Source organism: Buteo buteo, chromosome 5 (assembly GCF_964188355.1).
Source record: "Buteo buteo chromosome 5, bButBut1.hap1.1, whole genome shotgun sequence".
Lineage (NCBI taxonomy): Eukaryota > Metazoa > Chordata > Aves > Accipitriformes > Accipitridae > Buteo > Buteo buteo.
Window position 1 is genome coordinate 24,010,374 of NC_134175.1, and position 21,340 is coordinate 24,031,713.

General features: G+C 38.4%; 1 protein-coding gene across 2 annotated transcripts in view; it reads left to right on the plus strand.

The window, feature by feature from the left end:
• BMPR2 (bone morphogenetic protein receptor type 2) overlaps positions 1 to 21,340 on the plus strand; it is a 113,981-nt gene that overhangs the window by 35,445 nt on the left and 57,196 nt on the right. The window lies entirely within an intron of this gene.

The window sequence follows — 21,340 nt, forward strand, 5'->3', positions numbered from 1 at the left end:
TCATCTCTAGTTAAAGTTAGGCAGACAAGTATATGTGTCATTTTTCTGTGCCTTGATGGCATGCCAGAAATGTGTAATCAAATTTGCATGTCTGGATTTGCATTTAGTAACTAAAGTTCCATGTATATAATTTAGAAAATAATTTTTGTTTAGATACTTGATTTAAGAATTTAGACAACAGTTTAAGAAATGTTTCTGGTTGTTATTGCTGTTGATGCTAGTCTCTCTTAGTTGCTTGCAGGTTAGATATTGATACTGCTTGAACTTTTTCTTAGACCTGAACTTCGTATCATAGGACATCCATCAGAAATTGAAGACACTTCCTCACTTACGATGTTTAAAAATGAAACATTATTATTCAAGAAAAAGAATTAAAGTTACTTCTTGCACATTTGTCAAATGACAGTGGCAACTTAAGCCTTTTCACTGCATATTCCCCACTAGCGACTGTGAGATCCCTCACTGCAATAGATGGACTTTATGGGGACTCCAGATAATTGGCAGCTGAGGTTATCTTGAATGTTAAGGCCCAGGGCTCTAGAAGGGAAATACAGATGTGCATTCTATCTAGTATTTTTCAAATATGGCCTGGACAATACTAATTAATTACTTGACCTGTATGTTTCCCTCCATTATTATTTTCTTTTCAGAAAGAGAATTCATACTGTCCCCATTTTCCTATTCTTGAAATCTTTGAGAGGTGTGCCAAGGAAGCCCAAGTGTTTGGGGTCAGCTAGGAAATAGTTTTTCTTCCACTCGTAAGAACTGAGCCATCTGTTAGCTGTGGCAGAAACTTGCGATAAGAACTAGAGACAGTATTCTTTGATGTATTGGTACTTGTTTCTATTTATGTGAACTGGAGGACAAAGGGCTGAATCTCCAGGGCATAACTATGTTACTAGTACATAAACATATTGCTATTTGAAAATCAAGGCTTGTAGGAATCCTGTAAATGCTGGCATCTGTGCCTGCCAGAAGCAATGGTAAACTGCCCATCTTTCCTTGCACCATACTCCTGCTATTTCATTCAGGCCAGGAAGGTGCAAAAAGGAAGGTGCAATAAATATCAGAAGTTCACCTTGGAACTGAGGGGTGGCTTCTGCAAACTCAAAAAGGGATTAGACAAGAGCCGGATGAATGTTGTCTTAATTATTTTTCAGAGTAGGGGCCAAGCCAGAGAATCTATCAGGAATTTTCATTGTATTCTCTTCCATGTGTTTTTGGCAATGGGAATGCAATGGAGAACTGATGCATTGTGATGGAGTGTTATTTTTTTACTTGAATATTGTAATGGCAGTTACAGTTTGTAGTGGCACCTGAAACGATCTTTTGGTTGTTCTTGCTTCCATAATGCTGAATTTCATGCAGAACAGTGGAACCAATCAACAAAATTCACAATGGTCTGTCATTCATCCCTGGATGGCTGTATAAAAGATATAAGCCAATGGTGCCTTTATTCCAGTCTTCTGTCTTTTCCTAGAGGTAAAACAACCCTGGATTAGTTTACAATCTCCATAGTACTTTCTTTTTTTATTATTATTACTATTTTCTAAGGTTTTGATTCAAGGACACACAGCCATTTCTACAAATTGCATCCAGGTAGTTAGGCAGAGTTGATAGGCAGCAGTTATAGTGAAGTGTTACAAAATACTTTGGATGCAGTGTAGCGAGTCAAAGAGCTGGGCTACCAGAGAAATCTCCTGTGAAGGGTGGAATTCTGGCTCTGCTGAAATAATGTGGCAAAATTGCCGCTGACTTTAATGAGGTCAACCCTTGGGTTGTAAAGGGACTTGAATAAATACCTTACATAATTCTTTTCTTCTTCTAGTGACATTTCACACAGGCATTTGGGTGCAGATGTCATGATATTGATTGTTTTATTTGTTTTCAGAACTGCAAAAATAGGTGACTTTATCTGAGTCTGTGTGGTCTTTGCAAGAGCAAATTCTGCGGCAGATGTCCCTGTTAGTCTTTGGAGGCTTTGTAGGAAGGAGAGAGAGGCACCTTATAAAAAGCAAGATAGACATGGCATTTTGTTCCATCTGGAACCTGAGTGTGTTGCATCAAGGAAGCTTCAAGAGCTGCAGTTGCTATAGTGATGCTTGCAGTGATGTTTTTCAGTACTTATTTTCTTTGAACACATAGAAAAAGTAAAGCTTAAGAAAATAAAAATTGACAGCCTCAGACTCATTTAGCTTTAAATGGTGGCTTGTGTGGACTATTTTAAATCAGTGTATGCATATGAAGAAAACTGTATAAAATGAAAAGAATGTCTGTTCTGTTCATCCTACTGCCAAGAGTAAGTTTTGTTTTTTAATAGACGCAATTCTTTTAAGATACTGCTTGTGCCAGCGTAGGATTAGTGTTAGTGTATGCTTCAGCAGAAGGTGATGGGGGTGTGCATGCGTAGATCCGACAGGATTCAATTGTTTGTAATGCTTTATAAACAGACACTGCTGTGAGGAGCTTATGTCTGATTTTAGATTAAAACACAGCAAGACATTGCATGTTGCACTTTTTCCATTTCCTCCTCTGTTCCATTGCAACTGGTCTTGATTGGGAAGCCGGTCAGCTGTGCTGAAGAGGAGCAGAGAGACCTCCGCAGTGTTTCTCAGCTTCTGCCTTGACATCATCTCTGACTCTAACACTGCTATTTGGCACTTGACAGGAATTTAACAACTTTAGTACGATTTAAGTGAAGTGTAAATGGTTACATGTGTATACTAAAAAGTTATAGAAGTGAGAAATGTGGATTAGATCTGGTGATGGGACAAGCTCTGGCAGAATTTGGAGCATCTTGCTTGCCAGAGGTCCTCTGGGAGCTGCTATGCTGGTATTAAGCAGGAAGCACTTTTGAGTAATCTTTCAGCTGTAAAATCTCTTGTGTCTAATAAGCACCTTTTCTTTCCATTGGAGTGGTTCTGGTGTCTCTAGCCTCTACCCAGCATGCTTTCATTGAACTGTTAAGAAATTAGTATCCATGAGGTCTTTACTTTTCTGTCAGATTTGGTTGAAAATAGCAATTGGGTAGTGTTTTATGATGGGCGGGAGCAGAGGACAGAGCCTAAAAAAAGAACTTTTGCGCTCTCACCATCTGGTGTCTCTGGGTTATAGAGCAGACCTGGTTAAGGAGGGGACTGCCAAATTTTTGTGCGGGTAGGAGCAAACCAATATGGGAGAAATCTCCACTGCTGTCATTCTTACTGCAGTGCCATGCCCGGTCTGTGTTACCATTCTGTTTGTGGTTTTGGCTGGCAGGCTCACCGGGGTCGCCAACAGGGTCTTCCATAGTGGGTGCTCGTGCCAGTCATGTTAGTAGCCCTGAGAGGTCTCTAGAATGCCCTCGCCTTCCTTCCCCATAATTCTGGAGTTACACAAGTGTTACCCCATGAAATGAGAGAATGAATTACTTCCCCTGAATAGGGACTTTGATAAGCACTAAGTAATAGGCAACATGACAGTGACTAGGACAGTTTTGATCTTTCTTATTTTAATATTTTTGATACATACTTGGATGAAAGCATAAGTTGGTTCCTGTCTCAGTTTGTTTATAGTCAGAATAAAGACACAGTGTAATGACTCAGGGCAAAAATGCCAAAGTGTGGAGGTCAGGTCACAGGCTGAAGAATGCCAAAGATAGTTGCAATGGAGCCGTGTAGTGTGTCAGCTTAATGTGTGTATTGGTATGGGGGTTTTGTTGATACTTTTTTAATGGTTAAAGTCCATTCATTATGGACTTACATTGTGGTAGAAATTATTTTCAGCACAAGCTGGGATGGAAAGAAGGAGAGTGACTTTGTGACTTGGCAGCTGCTCATAGGAACCGTGCTGTATGTATGGAGAGTGACCTAGAAAAGGTGTATTGGTGCTTATGGGAGAAACTGGCATCTGCTAGCAAATGCATCACAGGGAGAGCAGGCAAGGAAATGATAAGCAGATTGAAAAAAGTCAGTGAGAGAGCAAATGCTGTAGGACTTTGAAAGGTAAGATGGGAAGTACAATGAAGTTCAGCATTAAGGGGAGAAATAGCAAGACAGAGAACCTTACTGCTTGAGGGGTGCGAAAGGGATGTCAACGGGAACATAATAATGAACTCTGTGCTGGGGACAACCTACCTATGGCTTTAAATGTTGTGGGACGGATTCTGCACTCACTGTTTCAGTAGCTTTTAAAGTCTAAATACTACTAGTATAATGATGGTATTTTATGAGTAAACTGTTCTCAGTGTATTCAGAGATTGCTGAATTTCATCATACTTATATTGTCTGTATTTGTCAGTTACAAGTTAGTAATTTTGCAAAGCCTGTGAACTGTCATGTCTTGTTAACATTCTTCTGTAATGTCAAAAATACCCTCAAACTTGATTTTCATATAGAAAAATCAATTCTCCTTGTTTAGGACTTGATTTACATTTTTCCTTTGCTTCCTTGTTTGGCTTTCTATTGCATCAAATTGCTTCAGCTAGAAGGGAATGGTGGCTTCCTGCTGAAAGACTTACTTCTGTAGTTTATGTACTTATTCATTGGGTAGGGAAAGCTTAGTCATGACTGAATTAAATTCCTCTTTTTTCATCCACGGAATGCTTCTTTCCCTCCATAACTGGTGGACACTGGCTTGCTGTCACTGATGGGAACAGTTGCGCATTTCCTCTGATGGACTTTCTTCATTTTCCTTTGCTGTTACCCTACAAAGATAACCCGGCCTGGATTTTTGTTTTCTTGTTTTGTGTTCTGTTCTCCTCTTTACAGAGGAGAGACTTGCGTATCTGCCAACATTTTCATTATTTTACTTCCAATTTTGCATCAATACCAGTGTCATACATCCTTACAGTCCAGTGTTCTCAGAGAGCACTTGCGTCATACTAATTAGAGGGGCAGGAGTAGGGGAAAGGATTAATGAAGCTGAGCCTGAGCTGCTTTTTTCTTCCCCCTGTGAAATCTAACTGATTCTGTTGTTGGGAGCTTCTTTAATTTCTGTTAGTGTTTTCTGGTCCCTGAATAATCCAGTGACTGGGTAATGTTAAAACCCACATCAATCAAAGTATTTCCTGTTTTCTCATCCTCATTGTCCTCTGTGACGTGCAACTATGATTTAGAAAAAACAAGATGTAATGGAAAATACAGCTTTTATAAATAAAGAAGCCAAAGAGGGTGTGGATGAACTTAAGTGTAGACCCCCTCAGCAATCTTTACTTGGGTGGATGGATAGGGAGGAGGATTTCAAGAGTTTTTATATAAGGGTGAAAAAAGCTTGCAAACCTGAGAGGTTTACCTTTCAGTCTTATGGGATAGAGACAGCAAGCAAGATTTGGAGAGTAACCACGTTGTAAACAAAGAAGCTGAGGCTAAAACTATGGTAAGCTGCTTTTCTTAAACTACTCTGCCTCATTGAGAGCATTTGAAAACTGTGAATGTCTTTTGTTTCATCTCCTACAGAGGATGTTCAAAGACCTTTAAATCCCTAGAAGGTGAGGGAAGGAAGACAAACTAGAGAAGAAGCAAGTAGGGGAGAAATAACCTATCTAATCTAAAAGCTTTCTGGAAAGCCATGCTTTGAATAACTGCCGCATATTTTTACTTCTGTAGTTAAGCCTAGTCAGTTGGTCCTCTCCTGACTGGCTGTGAAATTCTGATTTTAGCTTCCTCTTCTGAGATAGAGGCCATATCAATAGCTAGAAACTGCCATCAAGATGATCCTGTTTTTCTCCCTGTACAGAAATCTTAGAATTCGATGTATAATTCCAAATGACATAGACCAAGCCAGTGTTAGTCAAAGGAAACCATATGCAGCAAAAAATGCCACATCCATACTTCTGATAACAAGATACAGCTCTATTCTGTCTGCTAAAATTACTTCTTGGTTTACCAACTACCAGAGGGATGAACTCAATTGGTTACTATTCTTGGGTTTGCTTCAGTGTCATCTGAAAGGAGTGGTTTTACCAGGTGAATGAATCACTACAATTTCCTTCCACATCTGAATTTTCTTTATAGTTAATAAATCTTGAATTTTCTTTATAGTTGTATCAAGTTGGAGTGATGCAAACATTCTCCCATTACCAGTAGTGCAACTCATAAAGTTGTTGAAAGAACATGATTCTGAAGTGTTAGTAAGATGTTAGTAGAAAACTAAAGACGTTTCCTGTTTTTTGGTAAGCAATGCTGTAAGCACTTCAGGATCTTGTTAAATGCTGGGTTCTGCTGCTTTCCTGTTTGGTAGTAGCTCACTCTCCAGTCAGAACAATAATTCTTTCTCATAGTCTTAAGGAGGAAAGTGTTGGGGCATAACAAACTACTTGATCACTCTTTGATAACAAAGACACTTCTTTTATTGAGGGCTATTGGAATTTTATCTTTTGCAAATTTTTCTATACGTGAACTGAAAAGCTATTTGAAAATGTTTGAAGATAAAGCTGTAACTTCCAAATTGTTCAATTTTCTCTTTCTGTTATTTTATCCTAGCATCTGATAAGACATGAATTTTGGCATTGGTTTAGTTTTTAGTAGGATTTGGGGAGAAGATTGAAAAGTCAAACCTTCACTGGACAGCATCCTTAGCTCTGAATGGCAGTGTTCTGTAATTTTCTTCACTTCTTGATTTTGTCAGGTTTTACTGTAAATGTAGTTTATAACTCAAGATTTTCTAAAACCACATGCAATTTGTATTCCATAAGTTCAATTTTTTTATGTGTAATAAATAAAATAATAAGTTAATATCACATTATCCCGCTATACCCTTCTCCCTGGCAACAATGGAGTATTCCTGAAAGCACTTTCCAAGCTAGCTAGCTGTCTACAGTCTATGATAATCAGCTGTAATGGCACATAGGCAGCTGGTTTGCTAATCCTTTGATTGCAGTATTAGTTTGTCTCAGAGACTCTGAAAACCTGTCTGATCCTGTAAACGTGTTTAGTGAATATTGTAGAATAAATTATTTCTTGCCTTAAGACCTAAAACACATATTGAGGTTATGCGTTGTCTATTTTCACTGTGCTGCTGGGTTTTTCCCTTTTTTGATAGCTGTGTTTATGTTAAAAGAAAAAAAAAGACATGTCTGTTCTAAAACTTTAGCAAAAAAAAAAAAAGGACTTAAATTCATTTACCATTGGAAGGATTTGTATTTTAATCACCAGAAATTGTTCTTATCTGGCTTATTACCATGTCAAGTAATACAGGCTTGGATCAGGATCTCTTATTTAGAAAGAGATTGCAAATAAGATTTCCATTATATAAATCTATTAAAAAGAATGGGAAACATACTTTGTATGTATGTGTGTCTTATTTACAATAGCCAGTATTCTGTGCAACACTATTTTTGATAAACATAGCTTTAGTAATGCATGTGCAAACATGAGTGTTTTTCCATGTTATACTTTCATTTTTATATATTAGAGCCAGTTTGCTAGAAAGTAAGTACATGAATTAATAAACCTGATCTGAATTTCTTTAAAGCTGCTATTTAAAAGTTTAGTGCAAGTTATATTGCTTTGTAATGTTTCTAGGTCAAATTAAAGAGGAAAAACTTACTTTATTCACTTCATAAATGATAACATTCTCAGTAGTGGCTGACATAGTGCTTGATCGTAAGTTTTTCTTCTAGAGACATGTAAACCAACTAATATTTGTTCAGTGTCCCTATAGTAAAAGTATATACCACTTCGTGCTTTTGAAAGACTGAGGCCTTTCAAAAAAGGTGAAAATGTAGAGGAAAAAACCTCTTTACTGGTAAATTCTGCCATTGTGAAGCCTCTGAATTTTTTTTTCTTTGTCAGATGAGATTTGTCTTTGTTCCTTCCTTATTAGTCCAAATGCCAAGATGCTATTTGTGCTTATTTCCTGCCCTTAAAGCATGTATGATTCAGAAAAAATGTGAGCTCTAAAAATCATGGACCAAAGTCCTTTGTGTCTATGTCTGTGGTAGAGAGCTACAGTGTGCATGGGGAAGCCCCCATGTAGTCTGGCTCTGTGCTCACCCCTGGAACAGCTGGTTGGTGGGTTAGGCTCGCTAGTGACCTGAAGAGCCTGATGTTTTCTGCTCACACTACCTGTTATGTCTTGTGAGATGTTTTAACCTGTGCTACCTGGGTGTGTATATATATAGGGTGAGGAGTTAAGATGGTCTTTTGAGCATAATTGTAGTCATTGTCCTCAGGTGTGTAATGCAAAATAGTTAAGCAAGTTGATGACAGTCTTTTCTTTGAATGTCTATATTTTGGGAGTGCCATTTTACATGTTTCCTGTCATTAGCATCAAGAAAGATTATTAAAGACAATCTTGTACTCTTCAAAATGATTTTTTTTTTTTTTGTTTCCTCGTCCCCAGAAGTTTTTCTTTGGTGTGATGTACTGTATTTCAGTACATGAAAGCCAGTCCTTGAAACACAAGTGTGTTCAGTAATCTGGGCTTGTCTGCATGTACCAACCATACCCTTTTTAACTGCTCAAGTTTAGAGACCAGAAGTTAATGAAGAGCTTGTCTTGACTAGACACTGATTTTTCTGACTATAGTTTGCAAGAGTTAGCTTATATCCCCATCTTAGCTGATGAAGTTGTTATTGGTACAACAAAGATTTAAATGGGAGAGAATAAGTGCATAAAGAAAATGTATGATTTGATTTTAAATAGTTCAGTGCTGTGCCCGTAACTTCCTACCATTGTAAGCACTGTAACACCAAGAAATATAGCAACTGTGACCTCTGTTCAATGAGGTGATAACCTTGAAGTCTAGCAGAAGCAAAAGTCAATATTTTCCATTTTTTTTCCAGTTCAACAAGCAGCCATAAATACCTTTAGCTCACAATTCTTTCCATACCTTTTCTCAGTTAAGGAACACAGAGTAAGAGTGTTTGAAGTAGGTCCCAAGTTCCTGCAGCAGCCCACAATCTCTTACTAGTCCTTGCTAATACTCCATTCTCTGCATGAATTGGCTTTCACATTGCATTGGCTAAATTAAGGTGCCTAGGCAGCTGTCATGTTGACTGTGCTCTTGACTCAAGATGGCAATGGTTTGTGGGATATTCTGTGGCATACCTTGAAGATAAAGGCTTGAGATGTTTTTGAACTTAAACATATATTCTTTGAGGAATTCTGAAAAGGTGAGAGGCTTGATACCCTCATAAAGCATGTCAGGGTGGAAGCTAGTTTTCTGCCTTTTGCTCCCCTTGTCATTTTTTTCAGAGTTTAAGATTTCAGAGCCAAATAGATTATGCTTCTGTAGTCAGTCAAAACATAATATAATATATATTACTGAGGGCAAAATATGATTACGGTTTTGGAACTTAATTTCCTTGTAGCTTCAAATGACAGAATGTTTGCCAGTTTTCAAATGTTTCAGCGTATTGCCAGTAGTGTAAGCTTCCTAAAAATGTTTATAGGAAAAATTTTTGTAATACACTATAAAAGACAGGCTGTATGGTACTATCTTTCTCCACATTCAAGCTACTGAAAAGTTTTCAAGAAAATGTTTTAGAAATACATGCTTTAGAAATGGCAACCACGCTTGATAGAAAAGTGAGTATGGTACACGTGTTAGGGGAATATCTAGTAACAGACTTTTTTCAAGGGAATCTGAAGTAGACTCTGGAATAATTGGCTTTGCTCTGGGAAGTTAGTTGCATCTGAGTTTGAGGGAGAAATACCACATCATTAGTTTGCTTTACTGTTGCTTTTGCTGCAGAGTTTCCTGTGTTATTCCATGCAGATACTTCACTTTGACAGCCCAGATAAACAAAAGCCAGACACTTATACCCAGAAAAAAATCCCTGAACTCCAGTCTAGGGTAAAGATAAGAATTCAGGCTTTTTCAGTTCTGTGAATAGACACTGGCCACTGGAAAAGATTATGTGTGACTAAGGCTGTGATGATTTCTGTTCTGACATAATTGCTAAACAGTAACATGAACATACATTTCTCTGAATGGAGATATAGTCATTTAGGAAGTGAATAATATTTTTAAAAAAATTGGAAAAATGGTAGGTTTGTTTAAATCCTGTAATATACATATTCACGCTTTCAGAAGATTAAATGTAGGCTGGGATTTTTCCAGGAGACCTGGAGAAGTTGGATGTCCAAAATCCCATCAAGTCAGTGAAAGCCAGCTACTTCCTTCCCTACGTTTTTCCAGAAATCTGGGCTTAAATGACCTTTAGCTTGAGTTGGAGTAATACTTAAATAAAGTGGAAGGTATACATTAAAGCTGGCCTACAAAATAGTTTTCGTTGAAAATGTATCACTTTCTTTTGCCCAACACCATGAGTCTGTGAGTAGGTTCTTTCTGAGCTGATTCAACTGTGTGTAATTGGAATTCCTGTTTGCTCATGGGGTAAAATAAGCAACCGTTTCATCTTGAGACAAGAAGATGGTGCAAACCGGACAACGTGATTTGAAGCTACAGAGATGCTTTCTGCCATGTGAACCCCCACAGAAAATCGTCATCTTCAACTTTATTAAAATTGTGGGAGCTCTAAGATTATTGAAGTGGGAGCTGGAGCTCTAAAATTATTGCAAAACCCAAACATTCAGTCAAGAGTAAATGTTTTCATGCTTTGTGCTCCACTAATGTGTTTAGATTAGATTCTCCCTTAAGTCAGTGTTAAACATGCTCCATGATTTGACACTTCTACGGTATTTAATGGTTTAATTGTATAAGTTTTATGCTAATTTACCTCTGCTTTCCAGTATTTGAGCTTGACAGCTTTTTCAGAGGGCTTCTTGACTATGCTTGGACCCTCGCATTTCTACACAGGACACACTGACTGGATTTTGTTTTAATACGGAATGTGAAGTTTTTGGAAATGCTGGCTATAAGTTGATGTCAGATTACGAAGATGAGTACTTTAAACCTAATAAAGTGAATGCTAAAATGCCATGATATTTTACTATTTTTACAACAAACCCCAAACCTTCTGTAATCTCTTGCTGCAAAGCCTTTAACTGTTTCTTAAGTGAAAAGTTGTGTGATAAAATGTTGTCAGTCCTGTGTAATCGTTGAACTAAGATGATGTTATTGTTTTTTAACATGCCAGAGTGGGTTTTTCACTGGTAGCAGGTGATTTATTTAGAAATTTCATATTGGACAGATTAATAACCTTCCTCCACTACCTGTTTGTTACATACATTTTGTTTTAGTTCTGTCTTGTTAAAAATCAATGGTAATTTAGCATAGGGGAGAAAGATGGAAGGAAGAAACCTGCTGAACTGGACAGACTTACACAATAAAAACAAATGTCCTAACTGCGTACTGGCTGAACACAGCTATAAAACAACGTTAAGGAGAATGCTGAATCATTGAGAGGTAGATTTTTTTTCTGGTTTAGATGTATACATTCTGGAGGAAATCTTGTAAGGTGAGGGAAGCTCCGATTAGTGGCCAAAGTAGAGGTAGTCAAAGGTCAACTTGTTAGGGCTGTAGTTGAGACTTCAGGACAGTTGGTTTTAATTCTGTAGTTTGTCCTTCTCTGACCCTGGCTGAGTAAATGAGATGTCCTCATTACAGATTCAGCTTGAATCTTTTCCCATAGCAGCTGAAAAATGCCTCAGCCTCTTAATGTAAACTGTGAACCAGTATTAACTCTGTTGGTTCAAATTTGCTTGAAATTCTTGAATTTTGTCCCAGCAAATTTTATGCCAGAACACAGGTGTTGCTAGCTTTCTTGCCACTGTATCTTGTGCTCTTACTAGATGGATGAAATTTTGATTCTGTGGTAGTGCCCGATTCGGTTGAGGTTTGCACAGCGAGGAGGTCTGGTTGTCCTCAGACATTTCGAAGATTGTGGAAATAAGGCAGTGACACAGTTTATGGGCAGTAAGCGCAGGTATTTTTGCATAAAATCTGGCACCTTTTGGGGACTACATAATTTGACAGCTGCTAGCAATAAATCTCTGCCATCCTGTTGCTCTCCTCCTGCATGGCTTCTCTCGCTTAAGATGGGTTCTAAGGTAACACTTCCTTTGAGAGTAAATTTGGGGAAAAGGAGAACAAGGCCTTCACTGAAGAATTTGAGTTGACTATTTACTTTCTGGCCACTCCATACCTCTCTATTTACGTTAATTCCAATTCATGGAATTCCTGGTATGGTGAATGTATCAGGGCAGAGACATACAACATTAGGGGGCTGCAAGGGGGGCATGTGTTGGTGGCCCTCTGGCTGTGAGGCCATGCTAAGAGGGTCAGGACGTCCCAGACGGGGCTGAGAGGAGGCCACGGACCATGTACTGCAGTGGTGCAAGACAGCAGCAGTGCCTGGGTGGGAAGTGAAGTGTGAACCTTGTGCACAACATGCGAGATACAACACAGCTGCCACGTGATCTAGTTCTATTTTATTCATTTAGTGCTAAAAGACCACTGGTACTTCAGAATGAAGCTGAAACACCAACATACCCACATACTGTTGAAGAATACACAATAGGAAAAGGTTGGCGCCTCTGTCACTGCTAGTAGTGTTCATCAGCAGACAACAATGTGTTAGAAAGGGAGTAAAGAGAGAAAAGAGACTTCAAATTTACTTGCACAAAGGTTAGATTGAGGAGAAGGAAGGACTAAGTATAGCCATGTACAGAAAAAAAGGCACTTGAGTTTTCTAGTTGCATGCTATTTTGATGGAAAAGGGTCTTGTAATGAACATAAATGATTTAGTCATCTGCATGTGCAGTCACTTAATCATTTTGGAATGGATATCAGTACTAGTAATCATTTTAGTTTTGGCATTAGTTCTCAATCAAAGCCTGGCTCTGTGTAATTGCCAGCATTTGAAACTGCGATGTTACACAGCAAAAGCAGACAAAACCAAAATAATTTTCATCAGTGAAGGCTAAGGATATGCAGTACTGTGAACAGATTATTCCAGATTTTAACATTTGAGTATAAACTGCAAGGGATTTGTCAAAATATATTTTGCAATATATCTTGAGGTACATAGTATGTCCTATAAAATATAGGAGGAGCTTTAATGATTGTGATGTGTTTATTTCCTCTCCTCTTGTTGGAAGGAGAGGAAAGCTTATGACAACAGATGTAAATTTCTGAAGCATTTTTCTTTACTCTCCTGCTTCTTTCCTGGAAGTTCCTGTATTTTCTCGTGTAAATTTCCATTCTTTCTTATTCATGTCTTCGAAATATTAATCTAGTGGTTGCATTTGTGGAGCCCACCTGGAGGACTTCTAGTATAGAAGTTTGCTGTAAAGCAATAGGCTGTGCTGTCTGCTCACTGGCTGTGTGTTGCACTGTGCTGCTCCTGACCTCTTGCTCAGAAAGTCCCCAGGCCGTTTCTGGTTGGTTTAGACCCTCAAGCGCTCATGTCCAGTCCTTAAGCAGACTATTTCTCTTCTTGACCAGTGTAAATACATGGAAGATTACCAGCAGTTTAGCTTTTTTCTTCCAGCTCTAAGTTAGTATTAAGGATGGTCTGTCTGTAGAAGAATGTCTTCTTTCAAAATGCATCTGCTTGTGATATATTTTTACATAAGTGTATACACATTTAGAAATATCTGTAATTAAAACCTCCGAGGAGAAAAAGATGAAAAAAGCAGCAGTAGAGTGCTTGCTAAGTGATGATTTCTTCAGGATTCTGTTTCTCTCTACATCACGCCAGAATTCAGCTATCAGTAGTTGAAAGGATATACTCAAAGGAGCCTCCTGATGTACATTACTTTAATCGCCTTCCTTTTAATAGTTTGCATTATGAAGACACGTGCTATCTCGTAACCCTGCCTTGAGGGTGATGATGTTTCCCTGTATTGTGTAAATAAAATAACTCCATAGAGAGCTGACAGGGCCAAAAGAAAACAGGTTTTGTGTCTATGGCTGTTCTGATGAAAATCTCACTAATTCAAAGGACAAGTTACAGAAAAAAAACCCTAAATTGTTTCAGAAAAAATCTGTTGCAGCCTAATGAGGTTCCCAGTTGAATGTATGGTAGCCTGTATTTAAAGAAATCCCGTTACAGGCAAACAAATGCTCAGAAACCTTTTTAATTTTTTGTCTTTTCTCAAGTCTTCACCTGTGTGGTCATGAAGGCAGTTGGACATAATTACCAACATGGTACCCCTCTATGTCGTCTGTGATGCTAGCAAGTCTGTTCTTATAGGTTACATGCAAGTTTGTTGTGACAGTTATCTCAGATTCTTTTATTCATGACTGTTGCATCACAAAATGTATTGCCTGGCATTAATCGTAAAGTGGCAAATGTTTGTTAGTTTATTTATTTATTTTTAATCCCGACAATTAGAACATGAAGTAGAGCAATTCTTTGTAGCATTTGAGTAACATTTAGGTCCTTTATCCTTCCTTTCCCCCTCCCTTTGCACTTGATGCAAATTCCATGTACTGCATCGAATAGATGTAAGGTCAGGAAGTGTCGATTAAGTACTAATGGAACTGACTTCCTATGCTATTAATGAAAACATGACTCATGTTCTAAGGATTTGCAGTTGGATTCCTGTAACTTCTAGTATTTCTGTTGTAATTGTTTTCAGTAATTATGTTTTCCTAGAACACACAATGATCATGGAAGAATTTGTATATTAAAAGCAATAACAGCATATTCATTTGTTTAAACTCATCCTAGTATGGATGAATTGTGTATTCATAGCACACAAGATTTCTGACACAGACAGTAGATGCTCTTATAATTTTCTTTTGATCTTTGCTGTCCAGCAATATCTTCAGTGGGGAATGAATGCAAATATTCAAATAATAAATACATCTCAGGGTGTTTTTGTAGCGAACCATTACCAACATCCAGAATTTACATATTTGTGTGAATCGCTTCTCTGTTCCTGAGCAGTTGGAAATCGCAGTATGGTTACAGGGAGAAAATACTGAAAACATCAGTATAGTGTTTTTCCTATAATAACTTGTTTTTTCAGCTTTTTTGTTGGCGGTAGAACTGATAAATGCTAAGATTGTAATCGTATCAAAACCTGAGCCGTATGCCAAAAGGAAATTCTTGAAGCCCCAGTGCTTTTTCTTGAGCCTGTATAGTGGCATGGGGACGAACTCCGTGCCCCCCAGAGCACTGCGGCAGTAAGTGTGAGCCACAGGATGGACTTAGGAAACTATGGGCAATTCCTAGTTCCTTTATGATTTCAGGAAAGTAATTTAACATAGTCTGTTTCCCCATTCTCCTTTCGGAATGTGACAATAAGGTTTCACAGTCTGCTTCAAGTCAAGTCTGCTAATGTGCATGTGGTGATCAGATACAGCGGTAATGGCAGCCAAGCAGGAAAGCTAAGAACATTTAATGTTTCTTAAATTACTTCTTGAAGCACCCATACTCAGTCGTAATGCTGCTTGTGTTTTAAGCATATTTTTTAAACTGAACAGTAAAGTGCATTTTTTTATAAATATAGGTGTAAAATGGGCTGGAGAGCAACAGAACTCATTTTCGTTTTTTTCTGGTTTATGATAGGGAAGTGAAGAGCTTGTCCCGTTCTCGCTCGTTTTTCCCTTGGTAGGACTTCTGGGAATGGTGCCCTCCCTTGTCTTTGTTGGAAATCTCTGCTGGATGAGAGAAAGGAAGTTTTGAGTTCATTTTATTATTTTTCTTGAATTATTTTGACATAGTTTGTCTGGTACACAAATTCAAGAGGAATGGAAAATAGGCATTTCAGCCTATTTGTTGCTACTACAGTTGTCTGTAGTAGCAAATTTTTCAGTGGCGTATGACATGTAAGCATTCAATTGCCATTTGTTTGTTTCAAAATCTCTCTCATTGTCTTTTATTAAAGGTGAATTAGAAAAGACCTGAATGTATGAGTTCTGTGATGAACAAATATAGTTTACTATGAATTTTACCTTATAAAGTTAATAAAAGTACCGAAAGTCCTTCTCTTGCTTCTTATATATTGTGAAAGAAATAATAAATAGCTGTTTTCCAGTTTTGGAGGTACCCTTTAATGAGACTTTCTCCTTTTCATAGTTGTAATTTTAAAAATATGAAATTATACTTTTGTCACCTACTGATTTAATCAGATAATTGTATTGAAGTACAGTGAACTCTCCAGAGCTGTCCACCCCCACCCCCCGACCAAAAAGAAGTTGCTCATTTGATTCAGTAGATTTATAATCTTTGGGGGAATACATGCATCGTTGGCAGGTTTTTTTCTGTTTGTTGTGCTTTAGACTTAATGATGGAAGAGTTATTATAGACTTACACATTTACAAAGAAACTGCAATCCAAATTAATTTTAATGATTTTACTGCAGTTATTTTTGTAAGGCTTAACTTGTGCAGGGGTAATGAGATGGATAGCTTGAAAGGACCTGTAAAAGAGTTGGAACAACATGATTTCTTTTAGTAAGAGCAGGGCTCTGAAAGATGACTTCAGCCATGCAGCAGATGTCCTGTGAAATCTGTGCTGCCACTTATTTTTGTGCTAGGTCTTGGTTTTGTTTGTATGCCGGGACATTTCGTGTATAGCTTGATCTGTAAATGGCTTCTGCATTTTGCCAATTTGAGGATACACTGCTGGTGTATCTTGGGTCTGTGAAATCTGTAAGGAAAGGAGCACTGTACAGTGAACTGTTCATGGGTCCTTAGTATCTGGTGAGCGCATCTGTCTGCAGGGGCCTTGCCCTTCATTTTTCTGACATAGCTAGCAAATGAACTGGATATGTCAAATGGATCAGTTCAAGAGCTTCAGTCTTCATAGGGATATGTAAGTTTATTTTAATTGCTCTTGTTGTTTAATAAAGATCTTAACATTAAGGTATTTCCTTGGGTTTGGATCTCTGTGAACTGAAGACAAACAAGAGAATCCAGTAGTTCTGGTCTTACCCTACCATTTCACCTCCTTGGAGACAAAAATAGCAGGTAGCCCAGCTAAGGAATATTGTTTTTATGTCTGGTTGCTGCACATTGAGTACCTTGAGACCTGTGTCCTGCAAGAATCACAGAATAGTTGAGGTTGGAGTGGACCTCTGGAGGTCATCTTGTCCAACCCTCTTGTCGTGGTTTAACCCCAGCCAGCAACTAAGCACCACGCAGCCGCTCACTCACTCCCCCCCACCCAGTGGGATGGGGGAGAAAATCAGGAAAAGAAGTAAAACTCCTGGGTTGAGATAAGAACGGTTTAATAGAACAGAAAAGAAGAAACTAATAATGATAATGATAACACTAATAAAATGACAGCAGTAGTAATAAAAGGATTGAAATGTACAAATGATGCGCAGGGCAATTGCTCACCACCTGCCGACCGACACCCAGCCAGTCCCCGAGTGGCGAATCCCTGCCCCCCCCTTCCCAGTTCCTAAACTAGATGGGACATCACATAGTGTGGAATACACCGTTGGCCAGTTTGGGTCAGGTGCCCTGGCTGGGCATGAGAAGCTGAAAAATCCTTGACTATAGTCTAAACACTACTGAGCAACAACTGAAAACATCAGTGTTATCAACATTCTTCACACACTGAACACAAAACATAGCACTGCACCAGCTACTAAGAAGACAGTTAACTCTATCCCAGCTGAAACCAGGACACCCCTGCTCAGGTAGGATCATCTAGAGCCAGTTGCCCAGGACCATGTCCAGATGGCTTTTGAATGTCTCCAAGGATGGAGTTTTGGAAGGAGCAGCTTTGGAATTGTTTCCAGCTAAGCTGCTACAGAGACCATTAGTGGCTGCCCTTCACATTGCAGGTGCTGAGCTCCCAAGGGTCAGGTAGATGTGTTTCAGCTCTGAATGTACCATGCATAGCTGTTGGCTTCCATGGTGACTGAAAACTGACGTAAATGGTCATCCACGAGGAACACATGTAAATCCAAATGAGCAACAGTATTTTACCTTGAAGGGTAAGATTTCTGTTGAAATAGGTAAAGTTTAGAACAGGCACCCCAGCACTTCTGTATATTTTGTAGTACTATCTCCATTTCTTTTGGGGAAGGTTTAAGGCATACTCATCTAGGATGGAGGTTGCTTTCAAGGCCTGACTTAGAAGTATTCTAATACTAAAAGTTTTTAGAGCTGACTAGTTTCCACTGCCTGGAAGACAGCAACCTTACTGCCAGATTCCCAGAGCAGGAATGTGCCAAAATCACGCAAAGAAATTGAAGCAGCTCATCTATTCTGTTGTTCTTCAAGACAGTTTCTGGACATCTGAATGCCCTACCCAATTTTCTTCGGCATTACAGATTCAACAATGAACCTACAGAGGCCATACAGAAAAATAAAGTAGCTTTTGTTACGTGTCCCCCGTTCTCCAGATGTTCCGTGCCATCAGGGAGGGGGCAGGGGTCAGCAGAGTATTGCAGTGGGTACTGCTCCCACAGGGGTTGTACTACTCTAAGTTATAATCGAAGAAGGAATGTGCAGTGATCAGCATGAAAACTCTAGTTGTTGGGTGAGTAACCTTTATTTTTCGTTGGAAAAGTTTCCCAGTGAGATCATCTGACATTGAATTGTGGCAAGTTAACTTGCATTTTGATTAGTTTGCTAGTAAACTGATAAAGATGGACACTCAGGTTGCTAGCAGTGGGTGTTGTACTTTCTCCTGCTTGTCCCTTCTTCCCCTCTGCAGGTATTTTTATAGAGCATTACTTTTTCTTAAATCAGAAAAGCCTTTGGTAGCAACTGTTGTTTTCTATAGTGTATGGTTGGACAGCATCTAGCACAACAGTTAACAACTTTTCTTTTTTCAAGTATCTTCTGCATGTTCCTGCCTCTCAACCTTGATCTTAAGAGACTTATAGAAAGATGAAGAGACCAGAAAAGTAGACAATTAAAGCTGTCTGTGTCTCTGGAGCACAGACATGATATATGTAACTATATTTCTGAGGAGAAAGCAAAAACAAAGGGGTTTTTTTCTTTTTCTTCTGTTAGTTCAGAAGTTAATTTTTTTTTTTTTTTTTGTTAAACCTATCGAGGTATTATGAAAGTGGACTTCCCTAGATTTTTTTTTTTTTAAACCACAGGTTTTTGATAAGGAAACCAAATCTGTGTGGCTGCTTTATAAATTCTGGTCTTTTAAATTTCTTTTTCACAATAAAGGCAAATTATGAAAGGGCTTATCTTGTAGCAGTTTGAGCATTCTGTAAACAACATCTTGGATGACCTTAGTCCCACTCAGCTACCACATGCAACTGATTTTAAAACCTTCATGGTGTCCCTAGGAGCAGATATGTCGTGTTTCACAAGGCTGTATAATTCTGTCCTGTTCTCTCTTGAAAATTATAGTTTCGTTATAATTTTTTTCTCCTTTTGATATTCAAAAATTAGTCAGCTCCAGTCTCATTATGGCAGTGAAGTACTGTCCTTTTCATGCATTGTTTCTTGGCCAGTCCCATGTCATGGAGCAGAGAATGCAGGACAGATGCTTCACGCCTGGCATACTCAGCTGTTCCTGAGAATAAAACTACATGCGACTGGCGAGTACTGCTCGAGGCAGCATATGCTAGCTGTTAATGTGTGACCTTTTTGTCCTCAGTAACTTGACTAACTCTACTCATTTAGAAAGAAAAAAATTGTATATGAAATTTAGGCCACTGAGTTTATGAATATGAAGCCACTGCCTTAAAATAAATGTATTTATCACTTTAAAACTCTAGTTCTAGATGTAAAGTGTTAATTGCACACTGATCAGTGTACGGAGAGGTGGGTGAGTAGCATGGACTGCTGGCCAGGTTATTGGACTACATGGAGCTGCAAGTGATTGAATTACAGTGGCTTAAGGAGTTCCTGTCTTCTCAGCAGAGTTTTACTGCCACTGAGCTGACATGCAGCTCAACTGATCGTACACACCCTACCAGACTACTAAAATATAAGCTAAATTGTGCTGGTTTAATTACTGCTGCCACAGAATAAACTGGGAGACACTGACAGACTGCTTTTCTGGATGGTGCAGCTATTTATGGTTGTCTCAGCATAAGAGAATTATGAATTTTGACTCCTTAGTGAATAGTAACAGCCTTAGAAGTGAGACACGTATCTCAGTCTCTTGGTTTGTCTTTCTATTACCCAATTGTCTGTGTTGGTGACACAATGAAACAGCATTGTTGCAGTGAGTCTGCCTTGCTGAAACATGGCTGCTTTGGGGCCCGTGCTGTAGAACGATCAAATAAATAAATCCTCAGTGAGGAGGTACTTTATACATATACAGTACCTTTAATAATTCACAATTACATATGCTATAATTTTATTTTAAGTTCAAAATCTGTTTTCCCAAAAGACCAATCTACTCCACCTTGCATCTCTGCTACCAGTGCTTTCATGGGAATTAAAGAACTGGGTGAAATCTAGTTGTTGAGATACGTAGTACAAATTCTTACTGCAATTGGATGTTTGCTGAGCTGTACTACTGAATAATATTTAAGCACCTTGTAATTACACACCTAGCTTTCCATGCGCTTTATAAAATCATTCAAGGGAAGAACAAAACCATCGAAATATCATATTCACTACAAATGTAGGATTTATTTATCTTGGACTTGATGCCTTTCTGAAGAATTTATTGTTTGAATGTGTTTTCTCTTCTCTTCCTACTCATCTTTAGAAAAGATGACAGAGGCATATCAGCATGGCTGAGTCCTTTCATTGAGGTGATATAAACAAAAAAGTAGTAAATCATATGGGTAAAACATACGAGTTATTAAGATACTGAATTTTTGAAGTTGATTAAGTATTCTTCTAAAAATCAGTATGCTTTTTGTGGGTGGTTTTTGTTTTGTTTTTCTTCTAATAAAAAGCCCCAAAGATTTTTCAAGTGATCATGGGTATGTATTTTTGTGATCTCTTTGTATGTTTTATCATGTTCCTGCTGGACATGCCACAGGGAGACTTTACATGCAGTGTTGCTCCTGTTTACAGGCAGTGTTTCCCAGAACTGCTGGACAATTGTATGGGTTTTACTCTGCTGTTAGTATTTCTCTTGGTGGTCATTAATGAAATTGTGTGAAATAGCCCAGACTGATACATTGCTGAGCAAAAAGAAGTAAATATCAGTGCAACAGCTGGATAACATGTAGAAAAAAGAGATAGGTCAGTAGAAAGAGAGTCAAAAAAACCCTCTGAATTACATAGGCACTGGGTTGGATGACAGTCTGAAAAAGATCATCTTGGTTTAGGATCTGCAAACAATTAAGTAACGCATGCAGTTACTGAAGAAACCAGCTAACAGTTGCATAACTTATGCTTGAGGACAAATGATACAGATGATGCAGACTATGCAATGAAATTTTTATTCTGCACCTGTGAACTTTAAACATTTGCACATTCATTTTGAAACATCTGCTGAGGTTTTTTTGTCCTCTTTATGAAAGTAACTTCGGGACAGACCTGATTTTTATTTCTGTTGGAGTACAAGAATGGATATATATAATTCAGGATGGTTTTGAATGTAGGTTTCCAGAAT